Below are 18,003 nucleotides of genomic sequence, written 5' to 3'. Positions count from 1 at the left end.
AAACATTTCATCAATTGTAAAACTACTTCAGAAAATAACAGGAGACAATTTTTGGTCTACCCAATGTTTCTAATTTCTTATTCTTATCATGCTGTACCTACTTTCAAGGGTCTGCTACATACTGTATACATCTTCATGACCATTTTAGCAACCAGTTTTAAATCAGGGGAACATCTTGACAAAGCCTGTGGAATATATCTAAAAATTACACCTTCAACAAAGTTGTTTGGCCTAAGAGAAATAGTAACCAAATATCTCTCAAATCACACCATCTTAGATAAAGAGACATTAAATAATGTAGTTCTGTGTACACTGTGCCCTGAAACAGAATGGGATGGTCATGGTTGGAACACCCTCCATCATAGGTTTGCTCTTCTAATTATATCACCTTTTAGTGACCAAATATTTTAGGAGAAAACATTGAAAACTGACACCAATATTTAGCAATTTACCAGTGATATATTTTTGATAAAGCTTATGATCTTGATCCTTGGTTCAGTTACCTCCTTTGGTCTTAAATAATCTTTCTCTCCTATTTTTCTACACTAGCTTCATTTCGAATATCAACCTTTTAATGGAGTTTTCCAGGAGGCAATATTAAATTTATTTTCTTATCTAAATCCATTATAATTCTAATAATGTTTACGGATTAACACCATTCCACTTTGAAGCCTGAATAGTAGCTGGGATTTCCCTTTGACTCAACAATGGTTTTTGTTTCTGCCTATTTTGTTGTATTTCCATCACACATTTGCCTTCAATGTAAAGAAAACAAAATATTTAATAAATAGCTAGACATCAGAAACCTCATTAGCACCATCAAGTCATGAATAGTGCAATTAAGCCTAAATAATAGATTTAATTAAACTGAAACAATCCAAAACAGCTTTTTCCTGAGATGAGAAAATTAATAAAACATTGAATAAGATAGTGTTGAATGTGTTTTATCTACTTAAAAGAAATATTTAAAAAGAAATCATCTGTAGCACTTGCAAGTGTTTATGTTATGAATACTTACTGCTTCCTGAAGATTATAAATTGTTCACAACATTTCTTCCTTCAATGTTCACTCTGGTGTATATTCTTGAAAAGAAATAAAAACAAAGTGGAGTTATTTTAAAGAAATAATAGCAGTCTATTATAAAAGACAGAAGTTTTATAATACACTGTAGGATAATAATTTGTTAGTTTTTACAGATAAAATCATTTCCAGAAGTAAATATTTCATTGAAAATTTGTAGAGAAAACACTAACAAGTAACAGAGTGTAATTCATTTCCAATTAGGTAGGCTTATTAAATTTAAATTAATTTATAGGAAATGGATATGAAACTACCTATGGAACTGTAATTGGTTTAAAGTAGACAATACTGAAAAAGTTTCAGAGAAATGAAAGAAGGATTAGACTTGAGACAATTCAAAGTTAAACATCACTTAACAGACCAGTGTTTATTACTTGATATAAGTATCACTAATTGATAATAAATAGCAGAATAACAATTATGTGATAAAGCTAAACTGATAATGTCAATGAGCAGTTTCAGTTCTATGTTAATAAAGATCAAAACCCGTGACTCACATAAAACACGGAACAGTTGCAAATGAAAACAGTGAGGAGAAGAAGACATATTTGTGTGTGAGGTTATGGTGACCTCTATATAATAGTGCACAGGAATAGGTGTAAGCAAACCAATGTGATTGTAGTGTAAGGTGTGTGTGTGTGTTGTGTGTGTGTGTGTGTGCGTGTGTACGTATGTGACTCAAATAAACTCAGGTAAATGACAATTGAGAAAAAGAAAATATTGAATATATCAAGATTTCAGCTGGCTATAAAATGTAACATGAATCTCAAGTGACAAAACAAGTAGTAGTAGCGTCATGTTTATATTCAACTAATCCACAAAATATAAGAATGTAAAGAGCTGTAAAAATAGGTGACAAAAGATAAAATCAAACAAAGATTTCATCAGAAAAACTAAGAAAAACTGTGAAGATTTTTATGCTGGTTTCATGTCAATATACAAGAAAGGATTTTTCTATTGATTATCACTTTAGACACTTGCCATTTCATATTTCTGTATTCAGCATACACAAATACAGACATATATATATATAAATATATGTAGATATATATACATATATATATAGCCAATACACACACATTTATAATTACATACACATTTCAAATTCAATATGTATAATTATACATATGTTTCTAGATTCAATGTACATATGTGCACTCATATTTCATAGTCAGTATACACAATTACAAACTAGGAGCATTTACACATGCATAGTATGAGAAATCAGGGTCAAAGTTGATAAAGGGGTCACATAACAGTAAAGCGTAAAAAAAGAAAAAAGGTAAGACAAAATGTAAGACTGCTTTTAGATTCAAAAATTGGGGATGGGTACCACATTATATTTGAGATTGCATTATCCTGGAGTAAATATGTTATTTCAAATATATTTATGCCTTATTCATAGATGTAATTATAAATTCAAAAGATATATATAAGAAGTTTATGTAAACACAAAGGTATTAGAACACACACACACACATCTGAATAGTATCTTTTAACTACGAAATTATCAGGTGTGGCTGTGTGGTTAAGATGTGTATTTCCCAAACACATAGTATCAAGTTCAATCCCACTACATGGTACCTGAGGCAAGTGTCATCTTTTACTACAGCCCCCAACCAAACAAAGCCTTGAGAGTGGATCTGGTACCTTGACATTGAAAGATGCATATGGTATGTGTGTGCATGTGTGCGTGTGTGTATACACACACGCACACACATATATATATATATACACACGCACATACATATACATACATGTGTATATACATTATATAGATATACACACACACACATATATATATAGATATACATATATATATCCATACATATATATACACATGTATACACATATATATACATACATTTATACACACATATACACATACATATATATATATTTTTACATATATATATATATATATATACATATATATTCATACACATATCTAGGTCGTCCGTCAGGACACCCCAAGACTTTCCACACATTTTCCCCATTCATCTCGATCTTCCATAATGGTCCTCAGCGCCTGTACCCCTTCCGTACCAGTATTCTCCAGCAAGTTGTCAATGCAGGTCGGCTTCCTCCTTCCTCTCCTGGTTCTTCCTTCCATTGGTTTCCAGAGCACTAGCTTGTTAGCAATTTCATCGGTGTGTCTGATGCAGTGTCCAGCTAACCTCATCCTTCTATGCTGCATCTTCAATGTTACTTTTGGTAGTCCCTGGAATGAGTCGGTGTTTGGTGTATGACTCTTCCAGGAGACATTAAAAGTGCCATTCTAAACATCCTCATATAACAGGTCATCAGCATAGTCTAGATCAGTTACTGTTACTGTTTGATGCTGTCTGCCTATGCAGTTTGAATCCCAGTTCTTCTTCTTTGCCCTAGTATGTTCTATGCATTACAAAGTCCAGAACAATGTTGAAGAGACAAGGTGCTAGTATATCGCCTTGTAATACTCCAACTTTGACTTCAAATTATTCCGTCTCTTCATCGGGAGTGAGCACTTTCGCTCCGGTGTTCTCATACAGTTTATTTATTGCTCTCAGAATTCTTGGTGGAATATCATATGCTTTAAGTATCTTCATTATCTTCCTCTATGTACTGAATCAAAAGCCTTTTTTTAAAGTCAACATAGATAATGATAGCCTTCCTCTATCAAGTCTTCTAAGTGCGACAATGTGAGATGTTGACTGGCCTGATCTGAATCCATTTTGATTTGGTCACAATTGTTTGTCTATCTTAGGTTGTATTCGGTTAAGTATCATCTTGTTGACTATTTTTGCAACAATGGATGACAGACTGATCCCTCTGTAATTCCCAGTATCACTTAGGTCTCCAGTTTTGGGCAGCGGTAGCAAGTCTGTCTCAGACCATTGGTCTGGCTTGACATTGTCATTTAGTAGTTTGTTGTCATCTAAATTAGTAGGATGATGTCATCTAAATTACATCTTTTTAGTACTTCTGGTAGCTTTGAAATAACAGGACATCATGCAGAGGATGTTGAATACAAGACAATGGATGAAACCCTAATATTCCTAGTTAGACGGAAACTATGGGACCACATGGAGCAGCACCCTGTGACTTCTATAGTATATACAACCGAAACCCCTATGAATCTACGCATTAACAGCACCAGGGTTAGAACCCCTGACTCAAACATTCCAGATGTTCAAGCAAGTCGCATAAAGACTGATGAAGGTAGTTCTTTAAATCTAACTGAAAGAGAAGTAGCAGATGGCAAGAACAGAGGAATCAAACTTAAGAATAGTAAAAAGTACCTGCAATTTGGAACACTCAATGTAAGAAGACTTAGGGAAAAAGAGAAACCTCTGGAGATGGCTAACAACTTAAACAGGTGCAAACTAAACATCCGTGGAGTAGTTGAACACAGGATAGTACATGAAGAAGACCTTACTTTCATTGAACAACTTGAAAGCTGCACACTAATAACAACAAATGCAAGGAGAAGAATTAATGGTGCTGCAGCAGGATCAGTAATCAACGGTTTGGCAGAGAAAGCATTGGCCAAAGTAATGCTGGTAAATGACCGAATAGTCACAGCCACGTTCAATGGAAACCCATCCACCACAGTAGTTAATAACTATGCACCTATGGTGGGAAGCAAGGATGCAGAGGAGCACTACAAAGCAATGACAAATGTCATCAATGAAATAACAAAACACCATGTTAACATAGAATGCAGTGATTTTAATGCTTATTTAGGGGAGGATGCAGTCCCCTACACATTCCATACGGAGACCAACAATAATGGCCAGCTTCTCCTAGATCATGTGGTGGAATGTAATCTTTGCATCACTAGAACTCTGTTCAAGGAAAAGAAAGGAAAACAATGGATGTTTATCTCCGACATGAATGGTAACAAGTCCCAAACAGATTACATACTGGTTAATAAGAAATGGAAAAATTCTGTACACAATGTAGAACCATATAATAGCTTTAGCAGCTTAGGGGGTAACCATCACTTAGTGACAGCCAGACAACATCTTAGTCTATGTACAAGCAAAACTCCTGCAACAAGGAATGCTACGATTGGTCTACATTGCGAAATACAGAACTTCAACAGCTTTATGTGGTTACAGTGCCTAACAGAGTTGCTGAACTATCCGACAACAGGGATACTGTTACAGAGCAATATGGCAAGTTTGTGCAATCAAACGAAGAAGCAGCAACAAAACTGATACCAATAAAGAAAAGGATGAAACAGAGAAAGTTAGCTGATGATCATACGGTAGAAAAAGCACACAGTGAAGTACAAGAGGCATTCAGCAACTATCAAAAAGCTGCCAACAACGATACTAAACAAACTTCACAAAGAAAGAAGAGCCTCTAAAACAGATGTACCAAGAGATTCAAGAAGCAGAACTGGATGAAATGATCTCCCAGGTTGAAAATGCAGACACAAAGAGTAAGCACGGAGAAAGCTGGAGGTTGATTCATGCCATTACTGGTGGCAAAGCAGGGAATCATCAAAGGGAAATCAAAGGATTAAAGAATCAAGAAGTGGTACACTGATTTGCACGACTTACTTGGGAGGAGGGATCCAGAAGTTAACAGTGAAACAGAAAATGAAGAATTAGCAAAGATACTTGACAGTTTGCAAATCAATGATGGACTCTTCACAAAGCAAGAAATGGAAAGAGTTATATATATATAAGTTGGAAAATTACTATTTCTAAATGTCACATTGTGAGACATTCAGCAACAGTACTTTGTAGTAAAGATTGTTTGCCAATATAACATGGCAGTCCTGGTTTAGGACTAATGTTGCTGTAATTTAGCCCCAGGAGACATCGTCTCCAGCTGGCTATACGACACGAACTGTGTCCTTATATTTTCAAACAAGGGAATCTAGCACCCCCACTCAGCTCAAAACAATATCTGTGTATCACGATTTCTGGGTTATTTCTCTTCATCAGCACAGAATAATTGTTTGGCTAGAAGTGGTGCGGATCTTTTCCTTTTGAACGGCACTCTGTAACATAATTTCTAGTTAACTAAATACTTTTAAACTTCATATACGGGTAGAATGTGTTTATAAAACATCATTTTTTCTTGGCTTTATTGAGAAAATTCTATATGTTGTAAAATATTTCGTCTTTAATTTCGAGCATTTCGGCAATTTTAACCAATCGCTGACCTCCATTTAGGTAAACAACATTCAGTGCTGTATGAATATGTCCCTCCTTTAAGAAACAGATTGGGTTTATTTACATTTGTGAAGAAAAAAGATACCCTTCCCCCACCCCTAACCCTAACTAACCCTAAATCTAAAATAGATTGAAATGCAATAGATCGATACTAGGGTTATAATTATGGGTGACAATTTCATACGACACCGCTATGGAAAATGGGATTTTTTTCTAACAGTGAACACACTTTCTTCCTGCGCTCTTAAGAATCTTTCCTCGTCTAGGCCAAAAAAGGCCCTCATTGTTTGTTTTTATTTCTTGTACTGTATTTTTTTGTAATTGTATTTTTATTTTGTAATTTTATTTGTATTGTTTTTACGTCCTGTTTTTATCACATTTTTTTCTTTCCTTGTTTTTACCCCTCTGCGAAGGAATTTTATTTAATTCTTTCGCAGGAAGGGCTAGTTCGCGAGTCGTGTTCTGTCCTCACCTTCGAAACACGCATGGAGTCGTACTAGGGACAGCTGATGAAGGGGAATTTTCCTTGTGTTGTTTGTCTTGTACTCTGTTTTTTCGTTGTTAAAAAAAAGGTCTGTTTCCATGTTTGTTTTTACGTTTTCGTTTCTCATTGAGTTCTACGTCTATTTGTAGTGTCCTGTACTCACGTATATATATTTATATATGCATGTATATATACATGTAGATGTAGGTACGTACATATATGTATGTATGTATGCATATATTATATTTATTACACTATTATATATATACATATATATATACATATATACATATATGTGATAACGTTCATTCTCCCTCTTCTCATTAGGAAGTGCTCGACTCAGTCTATCACCCTTATACAGTCTAGGCCTGTCGATCTTGCTAAGTTGATCCCGAATCCTCCATTCGGTCTCTTTAACTTAAACCAATGACCCTGTAGCGAACTTGACCTTACTTTTAAACGGCGGTGCATCAGCATGGCCGCAGCTCTGAGCTGAGACTAGAGAAGAAAAAAAAAAATATATATATATATATATATATATATATACATCATCATCGTTTAATGTCCGTTCTCCGTGCTAGCATGGGTTGGACGGTTCGACCAGGGATCTGGGAAGCCAGAAGGCTGCACCAGGCTCCAGTCTGATCTGGCAGTGTTTCTACACCTGGATGCCCTTCCTAACGCCATATAACTTCCTATATATACATATACATAAATATGTAAAGCATAATATGTTATACATGTATGTATATTATAGTAATTGTCAGATTAGTAAATAAATAAATAAGTTAACATAATATAATGTCTAAAAGTTGATGAACCATCTATTGATCCCCTCCATTTTCTTATTACTGTGTGTGTTTGTGTGTGTGGTAAGTAGATTACTTACCTAACCACATGGCCGCAGTCAAAGGACTGAAACAAGTAAAAGAATATATATATATATATTATATATATATATATATATACATCATCATCGTTTAATGTCCGTTCTCCGTGCTAGCATGGGTTGGACGGTTCGACCAGGGATCTGGGAAGCCAGAAGGCTGCACCAGGCTCCAGTCTGATCTGGCAGTGTTTCTACACCTGGATGCCCTTCCTAACGCCATATAACTTCCTATATATACATATACATAAATATGTAAAGCATAATATGTTATACATGTATGTATATTATAGTAATTGTCAGATTAGTAAATAAATAAATAAGTTACATAATATAATGTCTAAAAGTTGATGAACCATCTATTGATCCCCTCCATTTTCTTATTACTGTGTGTGTTTGTGTGTGTGGTAAGTAGATTACTTACCTAACCACATGGCCGCAGTCAAAGGACTGAAACAAGTAAAAGAATATATATATATATATATATATATATATATTCTGGAGCACCGCCTTTAGTTGAGCAAATCGACCCCGGGACTTATTCTTTGTAAGCCCAGTACTTATTCTATCGGTCTCTTTTGCCGAACCGCTAAGTGACGGTGACGTAAAAAAACCAGCATGGGTTGTCAAGCAATGCTAGGGGGACAAACACAGACACACAAACATGCACACACACATACATATATACGAGGGGCTTCTTTCAATTTCCATCTACCAAACCCACTCACAAGGCTTTGGTCGGCCCGAGGCTATAGTAGAAGACACTTGCCCAAGATGCCACGCAGTAGGACTGAACCCGGAACCATGTGGTTAGTAAGCAAGCTACTTACCACACAGCCACTCCTGCGCCTATATATATATATTAGGGAGAGATACTTGCATAGCAAGTGATTTGAAATGAGATCGTGTGCTGGAACGGAAACAATTGCAGCGTGGAAGGTGTTTGTGCTGCATCTGTGCAGCATAGATTTTTGTCAGTGAACAGGTCGCGGTCTTATAGCGACGAAAATATTTTGACAAATTAAACTTAAATGGTGAAGTGAATCGAACGGCTTTTGTGTGTTTCTTAAATGGCTTACAAACACCTTCCACGCTGCAATTGTTAAATATATATATATATTGGAAAAAAAACCACCTTTTATCAATTCAAAATGAACAATTAAATTACACCATCTAGAAAATTACATATAATAGAAATATTAAAATAAAATAACAATAAAATGTCAATGATTAAGTAAATTGCAAAAAAATAATAATAATAACGTATTGTGTGAAATTTGATTTAGTATTTCTAAATTGAATTTTTTTCCTTGTAAGTTTGGATTTTATTCCCTCAAATAATAATTATTATTATATTTATAACTAATGTTTCTGATAAATTACCCACATTATCGTCGGTTATGGAACTTATAGGTAAAATAGAACCACTCTTTTGGAATTCATCATTGAAGGATATTCCTATACCATCTAGAAAAGAATATATTTTAAAACTTATTAATAATATTAAAGATTTTATTAATAGAATTAAATTTTAATTTTAATATTTCTATTATAAGTAATTTTCTAGATGGTGTAATTTAATTGTTCATTTTGAATTGATAAAAGGTGGATTTTTTTCTAATTTTATATATATATATTATATTGTGTGAAATTTGATTTAGTATTTCTAAATTGAATTTTTTCATTGTAAATTTCGATTTTATTCCCTCAAATAATAATAATAATTATTATTATTATATATATATATATATATATATAATATATATATATATATATATATACACACACACACATATATATTTACCTATATATATATATAATAATAATAATAAAAGGGTAAAATCATTAATGATTTATACCAAGTGGTCAGCGCGGAAATAAAACCTCATAGGTAAATTTTATAAATAATTATAACAAGGGCTTGGCTTGTGCCTCACCACTCACTGAAAAATAGACCTCAAGAGACACTCTTACCACCATAAGTTCTCTGAGAGAAACACACTACATAAAAGGCTAGCAAAAGAAAGAAAATGAATCGCTAGCCTTTTATGTAGTGTGTTTCTGTCGGAGAACTTGCGGTGGTAAGGGTGTCTCTTGACGTCTATATATATATATATATATATATATATATATATATAGATAGATAGATAGATAGATATATTCATACATATGTATATACAAGCATACCTCACCCTACATTGTTAACTGGTTCCAGGAGATACGACTTGAGCAAAAAAATGATTTAAGCCGAATTAACTTGTCTCTAGGCAAAACCAACAATTCCCTCCTAACATAATGATCACACCTTTTGAGACCTTGTGTCCTGGAAGTTTTCTCCTCCTTGGAAATGAATGAACGGTCTGGCAATTTTTTCCAATACAATCCAGTTTCATCTACATTAAAAATCTGTTTGGGAAGAAACCTGTTTTCTTCTCTGATTTTCTTTAATGCATTAGGAAATTCCACTGCTGCTTGTTCATCAGCTGATGCACTTTCACCTTGATTCTTAATGGAGTGATAACTTCTTTGCTCCTTAAATCTCATGAACCATCCTTGACTTGCCTTGAACTCTACATCTTTCTCATCTGGATATTTTTTCTTCTGGTCATCAAACAAAAATACAACGCTTTCTCTTGAATGATTTTTTTTTGACTAATAGTAGCATACTGACAATTCAACCTAACAATCCAAAGAGAAAGAAATCTTTCCATTTCTTCAAAGATTTTGCCTCTTTTCTTATTGATGACAGTGTTCTTCATCCCTGGGACTTCAGATTCCATATCTTCTAAAATCTTGTCCTTATATACAATCGTCAATACAGTTGTCCAACTCATCCTGAAAGATCATGCATTGCTACCACTTTTTCACTTTTTCCATGGTGTTTTATCACAGCCAGTTTATCTTCTAGTGTTATAGCATGGGGCTTAGCACTTTCAATATGAATTTTCTTAGTAGCCATGGGGGCAAAAAATAAAGAATCACAAATAAATGAGAATGAGAAAGTAGCTGATAAACAGATGTAAATAAATCTGAATTCAAAACAATCACAGGAATCACGAGTGACAACAACGCCTAACAATAGATATTGGAACTACAGTGCAATACGAGTTCTGAAAGACCAATAAATAAGACAACACAACTGATTCCATGATTTCATTCACTAAGCTACACTACTTTATGGTGAGTATCTTAACATTTACTGTACATATTTTACATGCTTTTATTCTTATTTATTATACAGTAACCTGATTTTATGTGCCTTTAATGGTTCTCTAGTGATTTTACAATTCCAAAATTTATGACAGACAGACGAAAACTTGAGTAAAATGACTTAACTTGATTTTTATTTTTCCATATATTATTTTTGAAAACCAACATATAATAAATAACGACTTAAATTGAAATGACTTAAGCTGAGGTATGCCTGTATATACATGTATATCTACATGTATATATATACATATATGTACATATATATATATATATATGCATGTATATGTATGTATATAACTACACACACACATATATATATATATATGCATGTATATGTATGTATATAAATGCACACACACACACACATATATATTATACGTGCATGTTTATGCTCGTTTCTCGTAAGAGTGTTGTAAATAGATTTCATTCATTTCCCGCCTTCTGTGAAAAGCATGTCTGGCCACGAGGAAATACTACCTTGCTTGGAAATGGTGACAGGAAGGGCATCCGGCCTCAATAAACTACATCTGACATATGCAAGCATGGAAAAGTGGGCATTGAAACAATGATGTTATATAACTTATATTTCGGATATATAAGTTGATAATGAAAGTGAGATAGTGTGTGTACACATATACACAGATACATATAAAGAAAACAAAGTCAAAGTTACATCATGTACACTTACATACATGAAACAAAGTCTCTTTCACATACAATCTACACTCAACACAAGGTGTAATGAAACAACAAAATTACTCCAAAAGCAATGCCTTCAATACCTTTTTCTACCTGACAAACTAAACTATCACTCAAGATTAATCTCTCTCTCTCTCTCTCTCTCTCTCTCTCAATCGATCAATCAATAAAGTACATTTGTGAAGAAAAGGAGAGATATCTGTCATTTAACCAAATTCCAGGAACTTCACCAACCCTGCAGGATTTTGAACCAAGAATATGATACAAAGGTAGATACTCTCCAATCACCCAACACGCTCTATCTGCTGCCCATCGTCTATGATCCCACCTCCCATTCAAGATGTTTTTACACTCACAGGAATGCTGTGTTATGCTAAAAAATGTAACATCAGTAACAAAACAGGTTAAATCTACACAATCCAAATTGATATGGAGGATCTAAATGTTATGGGCTTGCTGTCAAATTGTACCACACAGCACAAGTACCAACTTACAAATCTCTCTCAACCACACACACATACACCTACCAACTTACACCACAAGCACACACACACATGTATACCCCTTTACATTCCCCTCTCTATCTCACACACACACACCTATCATGACACCTCCACCACCACTCTCATTAAAACAATGCTGCTACATAGAAGAGATGGCAGTGGAGTGTACTTTTAATGAGGTTGCACAGGTTGTTGTTTAGCCCACAGGCCAGCCCTCATGAAATTGATCTAGAACCAAAGACATTCCATCTATGTCCAACACGTGTTTTCTAGGACTAGATTATTTTAATATAACTTTCATTCTTCTAATTAGAGGTGCATATAACTTAGAGGGAAATATGGATGCTCCTTCAAACAGGTTGAATGAAAGCACTGAGACACATATCTAATGATCCTTCAAAACCTCAAACCAGAGTTGAAGCAGATTATCATCAGAACAGATAATTAATCAGTGGACCAGGCAATGATACCATCATTGTCATCATCAACATGCCATAGTTAAAGCAAAGAGAAAAGGAGTTAAGTTGGTTACTTTTACGAAATCAATTTGAACTTGAGAAACTTGGCTAACAGATAAAGAGAATGCTGTGAGAGGAACTTCATGAACATGTCCATAGTGTTTGCAATGTAATGGAACAGCTGAACAGCTTGCAAGAGCTATACAAGCATACAAGCAGTGTATAGTATGACATATGTCACAGCTCTCAAGCACCGTGATGTAACCAACACAAGGAACAATACAAACTTAAACATTATTGGTTCAGTGATGACTTGCAAGAGTTTTTACATATAGTCTATAACCTAGATTACACACACAGTAAGAAAAGCCTCCTTTCACTCACCTCCTCTAATGACTTCAAATCACATCCTACATCCTTAATAAAGGAAAGACAAGACACGGAGATACAAATATATGAATTAGTCACGGCTGAAATATTCATGATCATAGTCTGCTGGATTAGAACAACAACAGATAAGCTACTCATTTATATTGGTCAACTGGAGGAGCTGGTACTGTTTCTCCTAACTTTTCTTCTGACAACGTAAAATAGTTTCACTCAAGACACTATAATATGTTGATGATACATAAGTTTTATATTTTGTATTTATAAATTTCATCATCATCATCATCATCATCCATTTTCCATGCTGGCATGGGTTGGACAGTTCAACAGAATCTGGCAAGCCAGAAGACTGCACCAACCTTAACTGTCTGCTTTGGCATGGTTTCTATGGATGGATGCCCTTCCTAACACCAACCACTATCACAGAGTGTGGAATGGGAGCTTTTTACTTGGCACCAGTACTGGCAAGATCACCAAGTGACCAGCAAGACAAAGTCCCCTCAACCGAGAGGGGAGAGACTGAGAATTGAGAGAGAGAGAAGATGGCAAAGATGTGACAGGACATATGCCCAGGTTACAGGGGAGGTGTATACAGTGAAGAGGACCATGGAGTGGAGAGGGTTACAAAAGGAGAGGGGGGAATAGAGGAGGATGAGGAATGTAGTGAGTGGGTACAGGTAGAGGGAGGGAGTATGAGGAGAATATGCTGTAGGGAAGAGAGTTGGTAGGAATACACTGTGTGCATGTAGGCTGGCAAGGAGGAATTGGAGATAGAGGGGAGGAGAATAGAGCAGGTGGGGAGAAGAGGTATTGGGAAAATGGAATATACAGAAGAGGTTCATCAGGACTACATGTACATGAAGAACATGCCTCTATGGCCACAATTTTACGTAGCTGGACAGGTCTTCTCAAGTACAGCAAATTTCCAATTGTCTTCATCCTTTCTCATCTTCTCTGTGCAGCATCTGAAGATCATTTTTCACCATCCTACATCTTCCTGGGTCTTCCTTTTCCACAGATTCTCTCGATATTTAGTAATTGGCACTTCTTTATCCAATGTCTTCATCAATATGCATCATATATCAATACCAGCACAGTCTTCTCTTCTACACACCATATCTAATGCCTTTTATACTCAATTTTCCACTCAAAACATTTACAATGTCATTATAACGGTGGATTATAACAGGATGGATCGCCTAGTTTATAACTGGTGTGAACATTGAGAAGAAATGATAAGAAGCAATGTATAATAGTAGAAATTTGTCTGTAATAATTAGATGATTTTATCTATTTATCATGTTGGAGTCACCAATTTATAACAGTGATTATTCTCCCGAGTAGAATTTGGAATCCACATCAGTTGATCACCAATTTATAACGGTTTTGACTTGGAAGAGATAATAAATATAAATATTTATTGAGTAGGAAACTAGGGTGATAAACCCTTTACTTATAACTTAATTATAAGTATTTATCACCATACATAAATCCTAGCTCAGACTACATAAACACTGAGGTGAATTATACACCCTAAGATGCTGAACATGCATATATGTTGAAAATAATAAAGCTCGCTCTTTTTCATCACTACAATAACAGTTTCATAGTTGCAGAAATAAATTTCATCAACAGGTTGAAGAAAATGAAAAAAAAGAAAGTATTTACTAAATTAGTTTATTTACATACATTTAATATTTACAGTACATTTTTATAAGTCAAAAGAAGACTGTTGTAGAGTTACGGCATAAAATTTATATTAACTAATTCTTCCATAACTAAGCTACAAGAGTTCTGAACAACAATTCAAAATAGCCTTGTTGAATCAGATAAGAGACTTGGCATGACAATGACCAATATCTCAAGAAAGTGAGTGTCTGGAATCAAGTAACACCCAACGAACACTGATCTATTTCCCAAAAATCAGGGTTTTTATAACTGTTCATACCTGAAATCTAAGAACCGTATTTCATGAAAGATTTCTCTTTGGCAAAAGTTAGAATTCAAATATGAGCAGTAATTTTAACCAATGAGAAACTAATAATTATACCTATTCAGCCAACATAACCATGATGTCATATTACTGCCGATAAAGGTTTAGTGTAGAAAATGAACAAGAGTATATTTTAGATTTAAAAAGAACTTTGTTTATCTTAATTTTGAAAAATAAAAGAAGTATAAAAAAACTGCATTATTTATGGGATGATCCAATATGTATAAAGACAGACAGAAGTCAATATGTAAAATATTTTTGTATTTCAGATACTTGACTATGATACTAGCCACTTTGTTCACTTTGCAGCCATCTTGGTTGTGGGTTCAATCCCACAGTACACCACTTTGGGAAAGTATTTTCTACTTCAGCTTTAGGTTTATCAATAGCTTGCACATTAAATTTGGTGGACAGAGAGTCTGTGAAAGCTTGGCATATGAGATGGGGTGGGGTTAGATAAATAGGTATGATCATCATTTTACATCTGTCTTTCATGCTAGAGTGGGTTAGACAGATCATAATCCAAGCTAGTTCTTATCTGTAGATACAACTTGCCCATACATTCAAATTTTGACTTTGTTTTATTGGTACGATGTCCTTCCCATCTCCAACCACTTGTACTGGGTACATTTTATTGTGACACTGGAAGTGAGAAAAACCAAGAGGATGCCTTGTTCACTGCAAGACTAAAGAGTGTCCTCTATGTTCTTTCAAGGGAAACATGACTGAGAAGGTGAGTAGAGGAAAGAGAAAGTAACTAAGAGGCTGAAAGAAGAGCATGAGTAAAATGGGAAGAGAGGAATGAGAATAATAAGAGAGGATGGCAGGGAAGGGAGGAGTAATGGATGAGAGATAGTGATGGTAGTTGCATGTTGAATAGGAAAACTATGAACAGCAAGAGAGGATAGCAACAAAAATTAGATGTAATAAGAGTGAGTGAGTGAGTGGAAACTAGCAACAGATGGTCAATGGCAAGGAAGTATCACATAAGAGGCAGTGTGATGACAGAGAGGATATCGAATAGAGACAGGTCAAATCAAATGAAATACCATTCGATACACAGGTGATATACAGTGAAGAGGATAGGTGATAATAAAGAGAGCAGTAGATGGAGACTTAATAGGAATAAAATGGTGAGAGATCTAATATACAACCCTACCGCCATCAACACCACCAACTTATTAATCATTTTACCATGCTTGTGTCAGTGGGTTGGTCTTCTCCAGAACTACATATCACCATTCATAATGGGTCTTTGCGAAATCCACCTTGCTGAGGTCAGCATTCACCACTTTGTCCTATGTCTTCTTAGCTCATCCTCTTCTGCACTTCAAACTAATAACTTCAAACTCTCAGCACTTCTTCAGACACATAACACTATCTCCCAAACAAATCACATTCCTGAACCAACAGTCTTCTCCCTTACACACTACATCTGATTTTTCATATATCCAGCTTTTTCTCTCAACTCATCTATCCACCATCCTTCATGCACCACTAACATTACACATCCAGTTTTTCCTAGCTATTGCAGAACTTCTACATTCAAGAAACAAGTTTTGCTATACTACCTTGTATACATAGTGCAATAAATGTGTTGGGGGGGGGGGGTCCATTAGCATGTGAGGTTCACTTGATCAACAACATCTTGCAATAGTGCACAGGGGCATAGAAATAATTAAGATGGCAAACAAGTTCTGGTAAAAAAAACATCATAGACTTTGAATTCTTATCAGAACATCTATCTAGAAGAGAGGTAGTTCCATAGCTATAGTGAGATGATCTATCAGCACCACACTGCTACCTTGTGGGTAAACTTAAGAAAACAAAAGCCTGAAGAATACACTCAAGGTAAAAAAAAAAAACAACTGGCAGTTAGCTTTAAAGCGGTTTCTGATAAGACTGGATTTCCAGTAATGTCCTGAAGATGGAGCAGTTTTGCTAGTAGGTCTATACCTTTCAAAGCAAAAACAGCAATAATGGAAAATGTGCACCTCCCCAGTGCACTGCACAAATATTTTCTACTGCAACATGGACCCCTGGTTCTTAAGAGTGGATGTTGTTGTTGTGGCAACTTAAGTATCACAAATAGCTGTGACAATATAAGACTGCCACTTACATAGTTTCCTCACTCGTGACAGTACATGGCAGGTATATCATAGGCAGTAACAGTTGCAATTCTTCAAATGCAATTAGTTACATCTTCCACTGATGTTACCCATTTAGTATACTCTTCATAGAATCCACAATTGTAGAAGGCGGTCTATAATTTGAAGGAGAGGCTGGCCATCATCAAATTTAATGGACAACCCTTAGCAAGCCAGTTGGTATTGACAGGTAATTTCAATGAGAAATACCTTAGATTATTTATGTCCAACTGAGTTATCTCCACTTACACTAATGTTCACTCTGCTTTTGTATCTTATAAGATTGATGAAAGAGTACCAAAGCAGTAGAGTCGATATAAGTGACAAAATCCCTCACAGATGCTGCCTCAGTATGGCTGTAGTCTAATGACAGAAACTGGTGAAAAGACAAAAGAAACTATAGGATTTGCAGCACTATCTAACCCACTAGAGTATGGAAACCCCATAAAATTATAATAGATGCTAAAACTTGTGTAAACTTACATGCTGTTATTAAACATTATTATGAAACAATATTCTTATTTGGTTTTTAATCAACATCCAAGCTGTTACCACACATACACATTGTTACACTAACATCTACATTTGAATACTGTTCCCTTATCTGGGACAACGCTGCTGCTGCTGCTGCTCTACAAACATCAAAAACAAAACCATCAGCCTGATTGACAAAAACTCACCAATACAAGCTCTCCCCAATAGACTGCCCCACCCTTTCTCTCTCTCTCTCATCTCCTCTCAACCACTTTTACTATGGCCACTGCACCTCTGAGCTAGCTAGTTGAATTCCATGTCCACCTGAGTCCACCCTTTTATCCTTGTCATATTGTGTCACACCTCACAAACTCTCCACAAATCCGACCTCTGGAATCTATCTCTCCCTACCTCCATTTACTGTGGAACATAAACCATATTCACCCCCAGCAGCATGGGAGGACCTGTGAATGCCATCAATACAGCCCCTCCTCTACATTGAGCCAT

General features: G+C 35.3%; 1 long non-coding RNA gene across 1 annotated transcript in view; it reads right to left on the bottom strand.

Annotated features, from left to right (window-relative positions):
• Positions 1–901: 901 nt before the first annotated feature.
• The window catches only part of LOC118761023, a 32,640-nt gene continuing 15,538 nt past the window's right edge, over positions 902–18,003 (bottom strand). The window contains exon 3 of the long non-coding RNA XR_004997106.1: positions 902–1,083. This is a non-coding gene — a long non-coding RNA (uncharacterized LOC118761023). The remainder of the gene's footprint in view (positions 1,084–18,003) is intronic.

The sequence above is a fragment of the Octopus sinensis genome, unplaced genomic scaffold (genome assembly GCF_006345805.1).
Source record: "Octopus sinensis unplaced genomic scaffold, ASM634580v1 Contig05146, whole genome shotgun sequence".
Classification (NCBI taxonomy): Eukaryota; Metazoa; Mollusca; class Cephalopoda; order Octopoda; family Octopodidae; genus Octopus; species Octopus sinensis.
This window is presented reverse-complemented; position numbering and strand designations above follow the sequence as displayed.